This window comes from Nannospalax galili, unplaced genomic scaffold (genome assembly GCF_000622305.1).
Source record: "Nannospalax galili isolate Female #2095 unplaced genomic scaffold, S.galili_v1.0 scaffold270, whole genome shotgun sequence".
NCBI lineage: Eukaryota > Metazoa > Chordata > Mammalia > Rodentia > Spalacidae > Nannospalax > Nannospalax galili.
Window position 1 is genome coordinate 3597243 of NW_008330152.1, and position 18615 is coordinate 3615857.

The 18615-nt window shown below is 40.2% G+C and overlaps 1 protein-coding gene across 6 annotated transcripts in view; it reads right to left on the reverse strand.

Annotated features, from left to right (window-relative positions):
- The window catches only part of Cask (calcium/calmodulin dependent serine protein kinase), a 430362-nt gene that overhangs the window by 387832 nt on the left and 23915 nt on the right, over positions 1-18615 (reverse strand). The window lies entirely within an intron of this gene.

Genomic DNA, 18615 nt, shown 5'->3' on the forward strand with positions numbered 1-18615 from the left:
GGTGGCCTGGATCTCAGAGATCTGCCTGCTTCTGCTTTCCTTGTGCTGGGATTAAAGGTGTGTGCCACCATGCCCAGTCCTTTCTAATTTCTTTAAGTCTGATCACTGTAGATAGCAGTGATAACATCGTATCTATGGAGGCCAAATATGGTGGTGCATGCCTTTAATCCCAGCACTCAGAAGGCAGAGGCAGGCTGATCTCTGTGAGTTCCAGGCCAGCCTGATACACACAGAGAATCCCATGCCAGCCAGGGCTACACAGTGAAACCCTGTCACAAAACAAAAAGAAAAGAACCAAATTCATATCTATTGAAGCCATCAACCCAATACAAATGACACTTTTCCTCAGGTAATTCCAGGTAACGAAATGTGAATTTAAAAAAATCAACACAAAGAACAAAAATTACAGCTGACTCAGAGCAGTAATAACATCATCTATACAAATATTCTGAGAAATATTTCTCCGATTCCCAGAAAACATCACAACTTTCAATGTATTCTCCTCCAGTTTATTTCCCCATCTATTTTAGAATGTAAAAGCAAGATAAATGAAAATTCTGACACAAGGATCCCAATTTAGCCATTTGCCAATAGATCATAAAGCCATCCAAAGTTTCAGACTACAAAACAGCCACAGGTAGTTTCAGATGGTCTGAAGAACTTGGGGACGCTGGCTCCATTAGCTTTGCCTATGCTCTCTACCAAGAACCTCCAATAACCTAAAGTCATGAGAGAGGGAAGAAAAGAAGGGATTGAAATTGGTGCTTTCCAGAAAGGAAGAAAATTATTTTAAGAAATTAAAACTCTGCAGTAGAAGCAAATCTCCCTGTTGGTTGGCTGATTGTTATTTGTGTGCTTTAATGTAAAGCTGCTAAATCACTCTAAAGTCACTTACAAAACAAGTGTTAGAAAGACTAAACAGAACTTATCAAAAACCAAACAATATTTGAAAATAGAATTTATATACTAGTTATTTAAAGATACAACATTTAAAACCTTAGAACTAGCATAAATACCACATAAAATTCTCTACTAGGCACATTTGTCTCACAGTAGCTATTAGTTTCCACACAATACTCAGAGGTCATCCACAGCCTTAAACAGTACAATAATCAATGTTCCATTAGCTGATCTAATGTTATGGCCCAGAAAAAAGTGATTGCACTGAGAGATGACAATTTATTCCAAAGGAAGGCTTACATGTAAAACACCGTAATTAAAAGAATGGAGAAGTGATTGTGAATTTTCCAGCAGAAACTGATAAAAATCTGAAGGGACAAATCATGCTCTCAAGTTTGATAGTTCTGTAGAATTTTAATTATTTCCTTGTTGGTATCTCTTTATTAATGAACTACACAGCAACTTACATATGTCTATTAAACTGCTTAATAAAGTACTTTATCCACTATTATCCGAAGAGAATCCAGTTACCCTTTCAAATTTCCATTTGCGGGAGGGTCTAGGTAGGTATCTTAAAGGGTTCTTTGGGAAATACCTACTTCCAACTTTTTTCCCCTCTCCTTCTCCCTGTCCTTCTACCTCTCTACTGATATTAGGCTGTACCCTGCTCTACATCACTCCATATTTTGTAAAACAGTAGGTTTCAGGCTGTACCTCACCCTGGGTAACTCCATTTTATAAGAAGCATTTAGCTCCATTTTGCATTCAGGTCCACAGGCAGGATGACTTTCTGTCACATTGTACATATAAACACCAAACACCACATGTCCAGCACCACCCCTGAGACACAGACTGATTCCTAAATCCCTATAAATTTAGCAAAACAGACTGGTACATATGGCCACATAAGTGTATTAAAAAACACATAAAAACAGGCCCAAGAATTTACCAAACACACCAAATCAAGGAAAGGTGTAACGTTCTCAGCTGGATCCCATCAAAAAGGAGGACACCTAACATTTCAAGGTGATAGCCTCTACTTATCTATCATCTGTGTATGTCAAAGGACCAAGGGATTGACAGGAAGAGAACTCCAAACTGTCACCTGAGCTTCAGCTCTATCCACCACTACTGGCACGGGTTGTATGGTCCTGCATCTTGCCTTTTATGGCCTCTACAGTCCTGTACCACGCCTCTGCAGCTGTACTCCTCAACCCTGATGCCCACCTGCTCAACCCTATGACTCTGCAGCTCCTATAGCCCAGCTCTGCACCTCCAACAGCTCTTCAACCTGGTTTATTCATATCTATAACATGGCAGTGACTCTACATCTCTATGAACTCTCTGCCTCTGCTTCCAGTAAGACCTCTTTGAACTCCTCAAGCCTTGCTATGGCCTCTTTAGCCTTTTTATAGTCATACTGTAACCTAGGTACATAGGTAGGTAGATAAGAGCTAGAAATACAATTACTATGAGATATATATGTGTGATATTTAAATATTGGTAATTATGACTGGAATAAAACAATCTGTGTTTGCCAAGGGCCAGTTATCAAGAGAATCAGGACTACCTGGCAAGCTGCACCCAAGAGAACCAACATAGCTAGTGAATTTGTTATTCACTAAATTTTGACATTGTGGAAAGGCACAAATATGTCCATCTATGTTTCTGACAGTATACTCACAACACTGTCCCTTCTCCTTCCCCATCTCTCTGTTTTTCAACTCAATAGTCCACCTCCTCTAACTCCAAGGAGTAAGAGTGACATTCCACTCCAAACGGTAAGCCCTGTTATATTCTGAGAAAATAGAAACTACACTTTTGATCTGTCCCTCTGAAGAAAGCACTTGCTATACTGGGGGAAAAGCCTGACACACAATTTGAGAGTAAAAAAAAAATATTTAGCTAGGTCCTTCTAGATCCTTCTTCTTCCAAAACTAAATAAATTTCAGATAATCAAAGATAATAAGATATCAGAAAAAAGGGAGAAAAATGTACATGAGTTTTCACATGGTGCTCACAAAGCATCAAAACAATCAACAGAAATAAAGAAAAAAACTGATACGAATGACTATGTAAGAGGTGTTCTTAACCTCCACTTAACAGATTTCACAGACTGAAATCTAATAAATGCCTGTAGCATGCTGATTGCTCATGCTAACTGGCTACTGGGGAGTACACCTGCTCATGAGTCCCACAAATTATAATGTCTACTTACCAAGAGTTACTTATGTTTGTTCTTAAATGTGTTTCTCTTTATGCTAGCTGTGTAGGTGTTACTATAATTCTTAATTATACGTTACATATTTGCTACATCAATCAAATGTTGAGTGCAAAAAGAAAGGAACAGACTGCCAAAACCAGATAAAGGTGATACCGAATTAAATGTAGGTGATAAAAAACATAAAACATTTGGGGGAGCTGTAAAACATATGAAAGAATCATACAGTCAGATTACAGCTCATTACTCCACTTTAAAGAAATAAAAAACATAGGCTGGCCGTGGTGGCACGCATCTTTAACCACAGCACTCAGGAGGCAGAGGCAGGCGGATCTCTGTGAGTTCAAGGCCAGCCTAGTCTATATAGCAAGTTCCAGGGCTACAGGAAGACCCTGTCTCAAAAAACAATCAAACAAAAAAGTAGAAGACTAATATTAACTTGAAAAAGTTTTAAATTGGAAGCCACTGATGATGCATTCTGGGTGAGATGTATTAAAAATGTACAATTTTAATAAAAGAAAAGGACATTCCAGTATCAAAGTGTGTATTTGGAAGCTTTAATTTAAAATGTTAAAGAAAACATGTAGATTTTTTTCTAGACATCTCTCTCTCCCTTTAGTAGATGAGCTGTTAAGATGCAATCACATAAAATAAAGAGGCTTCTTTCTATATGATTTTTAGTTTTTCAAACCCAAAACTCATTAGAAACAAAATTAAAAAGCAAATTTGAAAACTATGTGAAATAACAGATTAGAATTTTTAACACATGAAATCACTTAAGTTAACAAGAAAAATACATGGCAACTAAAGGAAACAGGTAAGGCAAATGGTCAATTTAGAAAAGGTATATAAAAAACTAAACATAAAGAAAATGAATACATTCACTGATTATCAAAAAGACAAAATACAGTTCTATGCAATATCATTTTTTGCCTATCAGGTCAACAAAACTTAAGCAATAGCCACCATCAATATTGCCAAATGCACAATACAACAAATATGGATAGTTTGTCCCTAAAATTAAGTATCTTGTTGAAATTTTTCTAGAAATCACTTTGGCAATCTTTCTAAACTTGAAGACTTAGAAATGTCTATAATAGGATAGGCATGGTGGCTCATGCCTTTAATCTGAGCAATTAGGAGGCAGAAGCAGGCGAATCTCTGTGAGTTAGAGGCCAACATGCTCTACCTAGCGAGTTCCAGGCCAGCCAGGGCTACATAGTGAGACGCTGTCTCAAAAGGGGGGGGGGTGGACTGGAGGTGGCTGAGCGGTTAAGAGCACTGGCTGCTCTTGTAGAAGACCTGGGTTCAGTTCCCAGAATCCACATGGCAGCTAATGACCATCTATTATTCCAGTTCCAGGGGCTCTCTTCTGGCTTCCATGGGCACTGCATGCACATGGTGCACATACATACATTCAGAAAAAACACTCATACACAAAAAATTAAAATAATAAGTATATATTTTAAAAGGAATGTATAGGGCTGGGAGATGTGGCTCAGCAGTTGGGAGCACTGACTGCTCTTGCAGAGGACCCAGGTTTGATTCCCAGTGGCGGCTAAGAGCCATCCTTAACTCCAGTTCCAGGGGAGTCTGATGTCCTCTTCTGACCTCTGCAGCATTGCATGACATGGGTTCACTTACATATATACAGGCAATACACTCGTACACATAATATAAGAATAAGTAAAATTTTAAAAAGAAAAAAAAATGTCTATATCAGAGCTGGTGAGATGGCTCAGTGGGTAAAGGCATGTGCCCCACAAGTCTGACAACTTGAGTTCAATCCCTGGAACCTATGTGAAGGTAGAAGGAGAGAACTGACTCCATCAAGTATTCCTCTGACACCTGACACACACACACACACACACACACACACACACACACACACACACACACACACAAAAAAAAAAACTCAGTTTCTCACATTTCTCTCTAACACACACCAATAATAATAATTTAAAAAATGAATGTCTGTATCACTTGTCTAATCAATTCTATTTCTGGAACTTCAATCTTGGGAATGAATCTGAAACCTAGATAAAGCGTTGGCAAGATACACTTCCTAAAAGTATTAATTGTAATATTTTTTTAAAGTGGAGAAATAAAAAATTATGTTAGACACTGAGGATGAAGTAATAAACAAAACAGTCCTAGGCTTTACTGAGAGCCTACTGGGAAAATCAGTCAAATTATACATGTAATTATCTAAAGTATAATAATAGGGGAATTGCTAAGTAAATTATGAGACCATTCAAATGATGATATGACACGCAGCCATTAGAAATTATTTATAATGAATTTTCAAGGACATGAAAAAATGAGGAAATACTTGCACTAAATGAAGAGTTATCAAATTTAAAAAGGCTATAAAAATACAATGAAAATCTCTGGGGTAAAGCAAGACACAAAATGGCCTCCGCCTACTTATTTATAATGGTCAAGACCAGCAGGTTTGTAGCATTTGAGCTTGGGCTGCTTCCATGCCCCACCACAATTCTGTGGTTGCCTAGCTTTATGAACGCTGTCAATGAAGGGAGCTGACCTGATTTAGAGCCCCAAGGGAAAGCTCCATTGTCCAGGCACTATTGAAAAGAATAGTAATCATTAGTGAACAAACACCACAGCTGCTAAAGGGTGCAAGGTTCTTGGAGGCAAACAAAACAACAGTCAAACATGTAAATGGGAGATATGCAAAATGACACAGAAGGCTTAAAGCCCTGACATATTTGGGGGTTCAGGAAGGCTGTACACATGTGCAGAGCTGGGTGCATGCCCAAGAGAGATTAGAGAGGGTCCGATTACCTATCAGTGCTGACTGATTGTGAGGCTTTGCACAAGCTCAGAGTGAAAGTCAAAGCAGACTTTAAATTTTTTTTCTGTTACTTTTTTGAATTAGCTTACAAAGTAATAGGTTTTCATACATTTCATTGTGGCTGACTCTTCCTTGCCCACCTCCCTGCCCTCCTACCTCACTGTACTTTCTCCCCAGTATTCCTCCCCTTTCACTTTGTTCTGTTGTAGCCTCTATCCTTCTCCCTTAGAGTCTCTTCTTTCCAGTTGTATGGGGCCCTTTTCTAGTCTCCTGGCCTTTACCCATACTTTCTCCACCTAGATATGCATATTTTACAGTTAGATGCTAGAACTGCATATGAGAAAGAACATATGGTATTTATCTTTCTGAGCCTGGGTCACCTCACTTAATGTTTTCCAGTTCTATCCACGATCTTGAAAATTTCACAATTTCCTTTTGCTTTACAGCTGAATAAAATTCCATTGTATATACACACACAGATGTAACATACACATCATTTTTACTATGCATTCTTCTATTGATAGACATCCAGGTTGATTCCATTTCCTTGCTATTGTGAAAAAGAACACAGTATAAGAACAGTAATAAGGATGGATATGCAAGTGTCTCTGTAGTAGGATGTAGCATCCTTTGGGTACAGATCCAAGAGTGGTACTGATGGACCATGTGATTTCTTCAGTGGCTGCACTAGTTTACACACCCAAACACTGTATAAAGGTTCCTCTTTGCTTACATCCTCATAAGCATTTGTTGTTATTTATTTTTCTTGAAGGTTGCCATTATCAATGGGGTAAAATGGAATCTCAAAGCAGTTTCAACTTGTGCTTCTCTGATGGCAACAGATTGATAGCTTTAAATATTTATTGGCCATTTGTATTTCTTTTGAAAACTGCCTGTTCAGATTATTGGACCATTTATTGATTAGCAGCTTTGTTTTCCTTTAACAGTTCCAAACTTTCCTGTTTTAAATTAAGGTCTCTGATCCAGTTTGAATTGACTTTTATGTTGGGTAAGAGATATGGGTCTAATTTTATTCTTTGGCAGGTGACATCCAGTTTTTCCAGTGCCATTTGTTGAATAGGCTTTTTTCTCAGTTCACATTTCTGACACCTTTGTAAGAAATTAGGTTCCCACAGCTGTATAGGTTTGTTTCTGGGTCTTCTATTATATTCTATTAGTCTACATGTCAAGGCAGATTTTTAGAGATTTATTTTTTGCTATTTTTAAGCTATGTGTATATGTGTGAGTCTGTGCAGGTGAATACAAGTGTCTGAGGAGTCCAGAAGAGGGTGTTGGCTCCCATGTAGCTGGAATTATAGGCAGGTATAAGCTGGAACAGTTTAATATGGGTGCTAGGGACTGAACTGAGGTCCAATGCATGAGCAGTACTTACCGTTAACCTGAAGGGATCCAATTGTTGGGTTTAGTATACTTTATGTTCTAATTTTTAATAATTTTAATTTTCATGTATATATGTGTGTTGAAGGGTCAGAGGACAACTTATGGAAGTCAGTTCTCTCTTTAAAAATGTTTTACATTTATTTATTTTGTTGTGTGTTTGTGGGCACATGCATGCAATAGCTCATGTGGGGAGGTCAGAGGACAATTTGTAGGAGTCAATTCTCTCCTTCCACCATGTGGGTACTGGAGATTGAGCTCTGGTTCTTAGGCTTGGCAGCAGGTACCTTTTCCCACTGAGCCATCTTACAGGCTAGGACTTAGTAGACTACAAATTAGCTATTATAAATATGATAAAAGAAACTATATTTAATGAATTAAATAAAAGTATATGACAATGACTTATATAGGAAATAGCAATAAACATATAGAATTAAAAAGAATCATAGAAATTGTGGTGCTAAAACTTATTTTAACACTATTTCACCATCACTGAATCACATGATGGTGGCAGCTTGGGTTCATTCAAGATTTGGCTTCACTTATAACCCACCACCATAGCCAAGGAAGGCATTGTTGCTGAAGGTGTAATGGCCATTTATAGTGCTTTACAAGTAGTGCTGAAGACCACCCTCATTCATGATAACCATGGAATTCTTGAAGCTACCAAAGCGTTAGGCAAGCACCAGGCCTGTGAGCGTACACCCAATTGTGATGAGGCTATGTATTTCAAGTTGGTGGAGGGTCTTTTGCTAAGTACCAAATCAACCTAACTAAGGTTGATAAGAAACTAGGGGAATGGATAGGCCTACGCAAAACTGTAAAACTTTAAGTAGATGATTGCAGTTGTATAGTGATTAAGAACTATCTATTGCAAAGAGTCTGAGGCCATGGGTGCCATCAAAGAACACTTTGAATGCAAGAGAGGAAAACTATTGGCTCATTTCTTTAAAAATTATTAACAGGCAAATGAACATTTTATTAGAGGTGTTCATCAGGAAATTTAAGTTGACAGTAGAAAAAAGTCAGTAAACACGAGGTAAGGTATTCAATCTAAAGAAAGAAAACCTATAATATAGAAAAATAATGAAGTGTATGATGAATCATCTCTTCCTCCAGACTTTTTACATAAAATACCTTGCCATCTGTAATGAGAAAACGTTACTTCTTTATGATTTGGATGCCTTTTGTTTATTTTTCTTTAGTAACTGCTCTGCCTTAAACTTCCAGTGCTATACTGAAGGGAATTGATCGTAATGAGTATTCCTGAGGTGTTTCTCACCATAAAGCAAAAGTTTTCACATTTTCAGCATTCAGTATATTAGCTGTGGGGTTGTTACCCATGTCCTTTAATGTATCTAGGTTTATTCTTTTTATGTCTAGTTGTTTTTATCAAGAAAGGATTTTGAATTTTATCAGATGCGTTTACTGCTTCTATTGAGGTAACCACGTGGCTTTTGTACTTTATTCTGTTAAAGTGATGCTTTACATTAACTATTTGCATATAGTGAACCATCTTTGATGGATAAATTCAACTTGGTCATGATGTATGATCCACCCCTCATGTTGTCTGAAATTTGGTAGTAAATAAATGAAGTATAAAATAAATTTGACTGGTATCAAAGGGAAAAGGAAATAATCAGTAATACATTAAACATTTAAAATGACAGCATCACTAATTTTAAGGTCCAAGAAGAGTTAAGATCAGTAGTGCCAATTTCTCTGTCTTCCCACTGAAAAATCAAGGTAAAACAAAAGAGGTGTATTTACTTGTCTGTGTCATGCCATGCCATATAATTCTGAGATTACTCAAAGAGGTAAAAAGAAACCAATCCTGGAAGAGTCCCTTTAGACATAGCAATTTTTGTGCCAAGTGTGAAAGTTGTCAAAATCAAAATGGAATCATTTATGACAAACTGAAATAATCACAAAGTCATGAAAAGTGGGTTCACATGTATATTTGCCTGTTATCACAAACAACATCTTACACTAAGAAATATTTCTATAAGGATGCCTACCCAGCAAATATCTGTTCAGCTTTGCACTGAGAGCCCCATTATTGCTGATCTTATAACTAAGGATAATTGTGCCAAAATAACTCGTGTAAATTTATTTACTTATTTATTTGTTTGTTTTAGGTCTATCCACAAGGAAACACAGTTTTCCAGGTGGCTTGGAGCTTGCTCATATTAACTTAAGCAATGATGACAGTATGCACAAGACCCATGTAAACTCAAACAAGACAAAAATTCAGCATAGACCTGGGAAAATGGCTGAGGAACTATTGGCAGCTGAAAACTGCTGGGTGAGGGAAAGTTCTTTAAGGGAGTGATGCTAGATAAGCTGACTAGGCTTCAGTGGATGAACTCACACCAAGGGACATCTGGGGACACAAACGTGACTCAATAGGCTGTAACTTTCCTTATTTTGCCTTAAAAAACTCCCAACTTGCCTTCTTGGTCTGCTTATGGTCTATCACAACATCCACAGTCCCAGATTACAATCCTGTTATTTCTGATTAAAATCTTTGTGTTGGAAAGCCAGTCTTTCTGTCACTCATTTTAGATTAGCATAAGAATGCATGAGCCTTTAAATAAGTTACTAAATTTGGATTACTAGCATTTGGTTGAAGAATTTTGCATGTATGTTCATCATGGATATGGCCTGTAATTTTCTTTTCTTGTAGTGTCCTTGTCTGCTTTGCTAAAATCAGTTTGGAAATATCCTTCCTCTTCAGTTTTTTAAGAGTTTGAGAGGGATTGGCATTAGTTCTTTTAAAAATATTTGGTAGAACTTATCAGTGAAGCCATCAACCTTTTGGCTTTTCTTTGATGAGAGGTTTCAAATTACTGATTTAATTTCTTTACGTATTATTGGTCTGTTCAGATTTTTAAAAAATATATTTTATTTTTATTTTATGTGTATGAGTGTATTACCTGCATGTAGGTAGGTGCACCCATGTCATGCAATGCCAGCGGAGGTCAGAAGATGACATCGGATCCCCTGGAACTGGAGCTACATAAGGTTGTTAGCTGCCATGTGTGTACTGGGAATTGAACCCGGGTCCTCTGCAAGAACAGCTCTTAACCACTGAGCCCTCTCTTCCAGCCCCATATTTTTTCATATTCACAAATTTCTTTTTAAAAATATTTCATTTATTATTTTTATGTTATGTGTCTGTTCAGATTTTCTATTTCTTTGTGATCTAATCTTAGGTACATTTTCAATGAATTTATCAGTTTCTTCTAGGTTACTGCTCATAGCAGTCTCTTCTAATCCTATGTATTTCTATATTATCATTTGTAATGTCCCTTTTCATTCATAATTTTGAGTCATCTTTTGTTTCAGTCTAGCTAGATGTCAACTTCATTTTTCATTTTTTTATTTTTATGAGAGAGAGAGAGAGAGAGAGAGAGAGAGAGAGAGAGAGAGAGAGAGATATGAGGGTGTCCACAGAGGCCTGAAGAGGGTCTCAGGTCCCCTGGAGATGAAGTTACAGATGGTTGTGAGCCACCTGACATGAGTGCTGTAAACTGATCTCAGATCCTCTGGAAGAGCAGCAAGTGTTCTTAACCACTGAGCCATCTCTCCAGCCCTCAACTTCATCTTTTTGAAAAATCTAACTTAGTTTTGCTGACATTTCTAAATTTTTCTCATTTCTATTTCACTTATTTTTGCTTATTTATTCCTTTGTTTCGCTGATTTGGTGTTGTGGAAAATCTTGTGACTGATTTTGCCTTTTGCCTTACATACCTATCATGCTGGAATGCAGTGCTTCCTGTTTCTTATCAAAGAGAAAACTATGTAAGTCACATGGTTTCCAGGAATCCGAAACTTAAAGAAACTGAAACTTTTCATGCTAATAGGGCATCTGGCCCGCTAGACTGTAATAGGATACTAGTCTTCCATGCTAATAAGGGATCCCATATGCTGTGTTATGATTGGACTATTACCCTTATATAAGCTTGTACTTTCCTGCAATAAAGCAGATCTGTGTCACTGAACCTGGTCTCCTGCGTCTGAACGTGGTGACACTGACACAGACTCCTCACCAGCCCTGGGGTCTGGACCGGATGACTGATCAGAGGAACTAAGAGAGTAGGAGAGAGGCCATAGCCAGAGGAGAGCAGCCACAGCCGGTGACCACACCTGGCACCCAACATGGGGCTGGGACCCCCTCCCCACAGAGTTGTAACACTGAGCTGTAACACCTTGGGCTCTGCTTTTTCTTCTGGCTCGCAGTCTGCAGTTGAGTATGCTGCTCCTGTCTTGGCCGATCTCCTTAAACAGTTCTTGAGTCAATTTGGGTACGTCTTGCAGGGTGAGTGACCTCCGGTATGGGGAATAGTCATCCAGCTGCTGCTGGCCCCTGTGCTGCTGCACTGGTTTGTCTCCTCAGGAGCAGGCAAATTAGGGTAACAAAAAAGAAAGTAACTAAGGTATTAGATGAAGTGCTAGCTCTTGCTCCTTGGTTTACAGATTCCTGCTGTTGGGATCCGGAGCAATGGGCTCGTGTGCTATTCATGGCCAGAAAGAGAGAAGTCAGGGAGGGGTGTCCATTATCTGGTCCGCTTTACCCCATTGTGACTGCCATTCTGGCCTCACTTCGGGGAGTTCCCCCGCCCATGCCCCTGAGCAGAATAATCTCATACTAATAAAACATAAATAAACAAATAAAGCAACAGGATAGTGGGGATGGCCTGTCCCAGGCATTTCCAGTCAAAACCAAACTAACTGATTTCTCTTCTGATGCAGAAAGGATTACTGCTGATAATGAGGTAAAAAATGAGGAACCAGGGTTTGAGAGCTCCCTGGGTGAAAAGCAGGAAGTTAAGACAGCCTCTGCTCTGCCATTACGGGGCAGTGGCTACCCTCTGCCATCTTACACTGGTTTCAAGGAAGCAGACCCCCAGCCACTCCTCCAGATACCCAAGGCCAAGGGAAGGCAGAGATTCCAGGGGACCGAGGCAGCTGTGCTCAGGCATAGGGGTGGCACTGGGCTGGGGCAGGAGGCTGGGCGGAGATGCAGCAGTCCCTTGGTGGTGGGCTCTTCCCTGTGAGTGCGGTGCGCTGTAGGCCACACTGAGGCTGTGCAGCCTGGGCTGCGCAAGCTGCTGCCCAGTGCCGGAGAGGAGCACAGCCATGCTGGGGCCCTAGGTGTAGCCGTTGCCACCTCTTCAATGGGCAACCTGCTTGGCGGGGTCAGCTTCTGCGAGCCCATGACCGTGGAGGACTGCAACTCCACCTGGCAGACGGACTCGGAGCCCAAGCCCGATGAGTTGGGGCCAGCTGGAAGCGAGGGCCAGGCGCAGGACCAGCCAGAGCAGCCCGCGCAGCCTCCAGAGGGCACCGGCGGGCGGCCCCGAGCGAGCCCCACTCCGGAAGAGGACGGTGAGGTGGTGGGCGCAGAGCAGGGTGGTGATTCCACAGAAGCAACAGCTAAACCAAGGATGTTTTAATGCTGCGAGGGATTTGTACACATACCAACATCAGTACCCACAGAACTTCAAAGCCCAAAGCGTAACTCTCTTCGACTTGTCCACACCTCCCACCTTCTGTGTGGTTGCGAACCGGAATCGTTGGTTTTTCCCCTTCCACTTCACATGCTACAGTCATTGTTCCTTGACAACCCTGGCTTCCAAACTCTCCTACTAGTCTATCAGGGGAACTATGACAATCATTATCCTACACATAAGCTCCTTTAAGGAATAAGACAGCTTCCCCTATCCCTATTTCCCCAGGTATTCCCAATGCGTAACCCTCTTCCTCAGGCTCCCCTAATCTTTACTGATTCTAGTAAATACAAATTTGGTTATGTAATCTGCCAAAACTCTCCCTAGAGGCCTTGGCCCCAACAGGATATGACAAATGGACATCACTCATTTTTCTCCTTTTGGCAAGCTCAAGTATATCCATCATATTAAAAGTTATTCGAATGTCCATTTTGTCTCGGAGAGCTCTCAGCCATGTTATGGGTCTTTCAGGATCTCCCTACAACTCCCTGTAATATTTTTTCTGACAGTGCTTATGTAGTTCAGACTCTACAACATCTGGCCTTTGCAGCTTTCTGGCCCCACCAGAGCGCCCTTGAATTTTTAACTCTCCTCATTACAACTGTTACTTGAGCAGCGCTCTGCCCCTTGGTATATTCGTATATTCAAACACTTACGCACTTATACCAATCTCCTGGGGCTTCTGGCAGAGGGCAATACCGCCATTGACAAACTGGTCCTGAGCGCCACCGTAGACTCCACAATAATTCAACAAGCTAGAGATTTTCATGCCCGTTTTCATCTTTCTCCCCAAGCTATACATAGGCTTCTACCCACTCTACCAATTCAGAGCTACAAGCATTTGGTCCATGCCTGCTCCTCTTGTGCCCCTCTTTTACCTCTGGGACCATTACAACCTGCCAGAACTCTCCCTAGAGGCCTTGGCCCCAACAAGATATGGCAAATGGATGTCACTCATTTTTCTCCTTTTGGCAAGCTCAAGTATATCCATCATATTATTGACACTTATTCCAATGTCCATTTTGCATTGGCCTGCTCTGGTGAGATGGCTCCTCATGCCATAAGGACTGTCAAATATGCCATGGTCCTTATGGGAGTTCCTTGGCAAATAAAAACAGATAATGGCCCTTGTTATGTTTCTGCTACCTTCAGCCATTTTTGCTCTGACTGGAATATTAGGCATATAACTGGTATCCCTTACAATCCTCAGGGTCAAGGGATTATTGAACGTTCCCACCAAACACTCGTTAAACAAATACAGAAAATAGGAGAAGACAATGATAAAGGCCCCTGCTACAAGGACCCCAATTTTGTTATACAACAGGCTCTATTTGTATTAAATTTTCTAAAATTTGACTCCAATGGCCTCCCACCAGCAATAAAGCATTAGGGGGCATTCACTCAGCCCACTCCTGCCCCCATGGTGAGATAGAAGGACCCTCTCACAAGTGAATGGAAAGGTCCACACCTATTATTAACACAAGGGCGAGGCTATGCTTGTGTCTTTCCAGATAATATTTCAGCCCCCATTTGGATCCCAGCCTGGAACATCAGAATTGCCTGTGACAGAAAACTTCCCTCCACAACCACCAACCCCGGAGATGGCAGCCCTGACCCTGAAGGAAGCAGCGCACCTCTCAACCACCGAGAGACCGATCCAATGTCACAGACCACAAAAGCCACCAACCTGGGGAGACCTCGAACATCTCTCTCCACAAACAGAGACATTAGCTAAGCTAAGTCCTCAATCCAGAGAGAAACCTTTGCTTATGTTCCTTATTATGTGTACCATCATTACCACTAACTCCTGATTTTTGGACCCTGCATTGTTAAGGGTCTTGATAATTTTGTTAAAACTCATATTTCTCTTATTCAGTTAGCTGTTGCCCCGCCTCCAGATCTTGCCAGGCATGTCTCCGCAAACAAGGACTTGCTGTTCCTTATCCTTACCAACCTATAATAATAGAGATATAAAAAATAGGCTTGAGCATAGGTGTAAAGTCTTACGGAACAACCATGCAACAGGCCTGAGACAATGGCCCAACTGCTGGAGCCACAGGAAACGCCTTATGATATATACTCCTGTTGGTAGATTGTGAGACCGATGCCTAGAACTTGCCACTCCCTAATCCCCATCATTACCCCAGATGGGATGACCCTGCTCCATTGGCTTTTATTGAATTCTTAGCCCCTTAAGAGGCCTTTACATGGGCCAAAGCTTGATACACTGCCTCTCCTACTGCTGGACCATACCAAAGGACTCACCCTTCGAGGGCTGATAGTCAATGATGGGTAAGATCCCAAAAGATGGGACAACCTAAGACAGGCACAGTCCATAATGCTGGGTGACCCTTGAGGTAGGGACAACAATGCCAAGGCAAAGAACCTTGACTCCCACTGGTTGGCATGGAGTTGGCCTAGCCTGCTTTCGAGAGAACTCACCATCTTGAAGGATGGGGCCCACAATAAGGGATCAATCCTTTGCCTCCCAAGCCATTCTACCTTGTCTTGATGCACAACAGAAAAAATCCACCACATACAGCCCCTGGACTGATATCAGTATGCTATATATTCTGAACTGTGCCTCACTCTTAAAAATGAAAAAATAGGGGAAGATGTTGTGGAAAATCTTGTGACTGATTTTGCCTTTTGCCTTACATACCTATCATGCTGGAATGTAGTGATTCCTGTTTCTTATCAGAGAGAAAACTATGTAAGTCACATGGTTTCCAGGAATCTGAAACTTGAGAAACTGAAACTTATCATGCTAATAGGGCACCTGGCCCACTAGATTGTAATAGGATACTAGTCTGCCATGCTAATAAGGGATCCCATATGCTGTGTTATGATTAGACTGTTACCCTTATATAAGCCCATACTTTCCTGCAGTAAAGCAGATCTGTGTCACTGAACCTGGCCTCCTGCGTCTGAATGTGACGACGCTGGCGCAGACTCTTCACCAGCCCTGGGGTCTGGACCGGACGACTGATCAGAGGAACTAAGAGAGCAGGAGAGTGGCCATAGCCGGAGGAGAGCAGCCACAGCTGGCGATCACAATTTGGGGCTTATATTCTTCCTTTGATACTTCATCAGATATAAAGTTATATTGTTTGAGTCTTTTGTTTTTTTCTTGATGGTGATTTTGTGTGTGTGTGTGTGTGTGTGTGTGTGTGTGTGTGTGTGTGTGGGGGGTATGTATATGTTCATGTCAAGCACCTTACTGACTGAGCTATTGTTCCAGCACCTAATGTTGATGTTTAACAACATACCCTTCACTCATAGAATGGCTTTTTGGCATATTACATAAGTTTTGGTATATTATATTTCCATTATCATTTGTTCCAGTTAAAAAAACTAGTTCCCTTTCAATTTCTTCTTTGATCCACTGGTTGTTCAGGAATGTGTCATTTAATCTGTACATATTTCTGACTTTTGTAGTTACTCTCATGTTGATTTCTAGCTTCATGTCATTGTGGTTAGAAAAGATACTTGTTATGATTTCAATCTTAAAATTGTTAAGATTTACTTTCTGGCCTTACATGTGACCCACCCTGAGAATGTCTTATGTATACTTGAAATGAAATGTATTCTAACATTGGGTGATGTTCTGTAGATGATTATTAGGTTCATTTGTTCTATACTGTTATTTCATTGATTTTTTTTCCTCTGGATAATCTGTTTATTGTTGAAAATAGAGTATTGATGGGACTGGAGAGATGGCTCAGTGGTTAAGAGCACTGACTGCTCTTGCAGGGGATCCGGGTTCAATTCCCAGCACCTACATGGTGGCTACAAACCATCCTTAATTCCAGTTCCAGGGGAATCTGAAGCCCTCTTCTGACCTCCACGGCATTGCACGACATGGGTGCACTCACATACATGCAGGCAATACACTCATACACATAAAATAAAAATAAAAATATAAAAAAATTAAAAAAAAAGAAAATAGGGTACTGAAATCCACTACTATTATACTATTACCTATTTCTCACCTCATTACATTTTTGCCTTATATATTTAGGTATTCTGATATTGGGTGCATATATACTTAAAATTGTTATGCTATCTTGATTTAACCCCTTGATCATTATATAATTGTATTTCTTTTGCTGGTTTTTCACCTATATTCTATTTTGTTTGGCACAAGTATAGCTACAACTGTTCTCTTCCTATTTACCATTTGCATGTAGTAACTTTATTCATCCTCTTGGTGCAACCTATGTGTGTTCTTGGAACTAACAACCCTTGGGGCTGGAGAGATGGCTCAGTGGTTAAGAATGTGAACTGCTCTTGCAGAGGACCCGAGTTGACTCTAAGTATCCACACTGGGTCACTCACAACCATGTATTACTCCAGTTCCAGAGGATCTGACACCTTCTTCTGGCCTCCATGGGCACCAGTACTTATGTGCATATCCCCACACATAAATACACATAATTAAAAACATTTTAAAAACTAAAAAGTCTTGGGGACTGGAGAGAGAGCTCAGCAGTTAAGAGCACTGGCTGTTCTTGCAGAAGACCTGGGCTTAAATCTCAGTACCCATGTGGCAGCTAACAGCCATTTGTAACTCCAGGTCCAGGGGATCTGATGCCTTCTGCTGTCCTACACAGGTACTACACAACACAGGGGCACTTACACACATGCAGGTGTAACACTTATACACATAAAATAAAAATAATGTTTTGGTCTTTATGAATTTAAAAAACTAAAAAGTCTCTTGTACTAATATTAAGTTGCATTTTTTCTTTTTAAAAAATTTTATTTATTATTTTTATTTTATGTGTATGCGTATGCGTGTATTGCCTGCATGTAGGTAAGTGCACCTGTGTTGTGCAATGCCTGCGGAGGTCAGAAGAGGCTGTTGGATGCCCTGGGATTGGAGTTATGGATAGTTGTTAGATGCCATGTGGGTGCTGGGATTTGAACCTGGGTCTTCTGCAAAAACAAGCAGTGTTCTTAACTGCTGAGCCATCTCTCCAGGCCCTAAGTTGTATTTTTTCATCCATTCAGCCATTTTATGTTTTGTTCAGATATTTTAATCCATTTACACTTAATTTTTGATAGGCAAACTGTCACTATGGCTGCGTTTGTTAAACATTTCCTGCTTTGTAGTTAATTTGCTCCCTCTTCCTCCCTTGCTGTCTTTCTTTGTGATTTGATTATCTGTTGTATAGCTATACTTCAATTTATTTCACTTTATCTTCTACAAGTAATTTCTTTGTGGTTACCAGTGAGGTTTTTACATAAACCAGTTTTTAATAACACTAATAATAATAACAGTTTGAGTTGATAATGACTTAACTTCAATCATGCATAAAAGCTTTACATTTTAACTTCCCTTCTTATTTATGTCACAATTTATATATAGTGTGTCCATTAGCAAACTATCCTAAATATAGGATTTTAATGTTTGTCCTTTTGTGTGCACATATGTATGTATGTATGTATGTATGTATGTATGTATGTATGTACGGTGTTTGTGTGGATATGTGAATTTGTGTATGGAGGTGCATGTGTGTACGCATAGAAGGCAGAGGTTAATGCTGGGTACCTTCCTTGATCACTATCCACTCCACCTAATTTTTTGAAACAGAGCCTCTAACTAAACCTGGAGCTCATTGATTTGGCTAGGCTGGCTGGTAAATGAGCTCCAAGGATCCACTCTTCTTTGTCTTGCCCCTCCTAGTATTGGGGTGACAGACATTTGCTGCCATACCTGGCTTTTACTGTGCAGCAATTACTTTAACAACTAGGCTGTCTCCTTA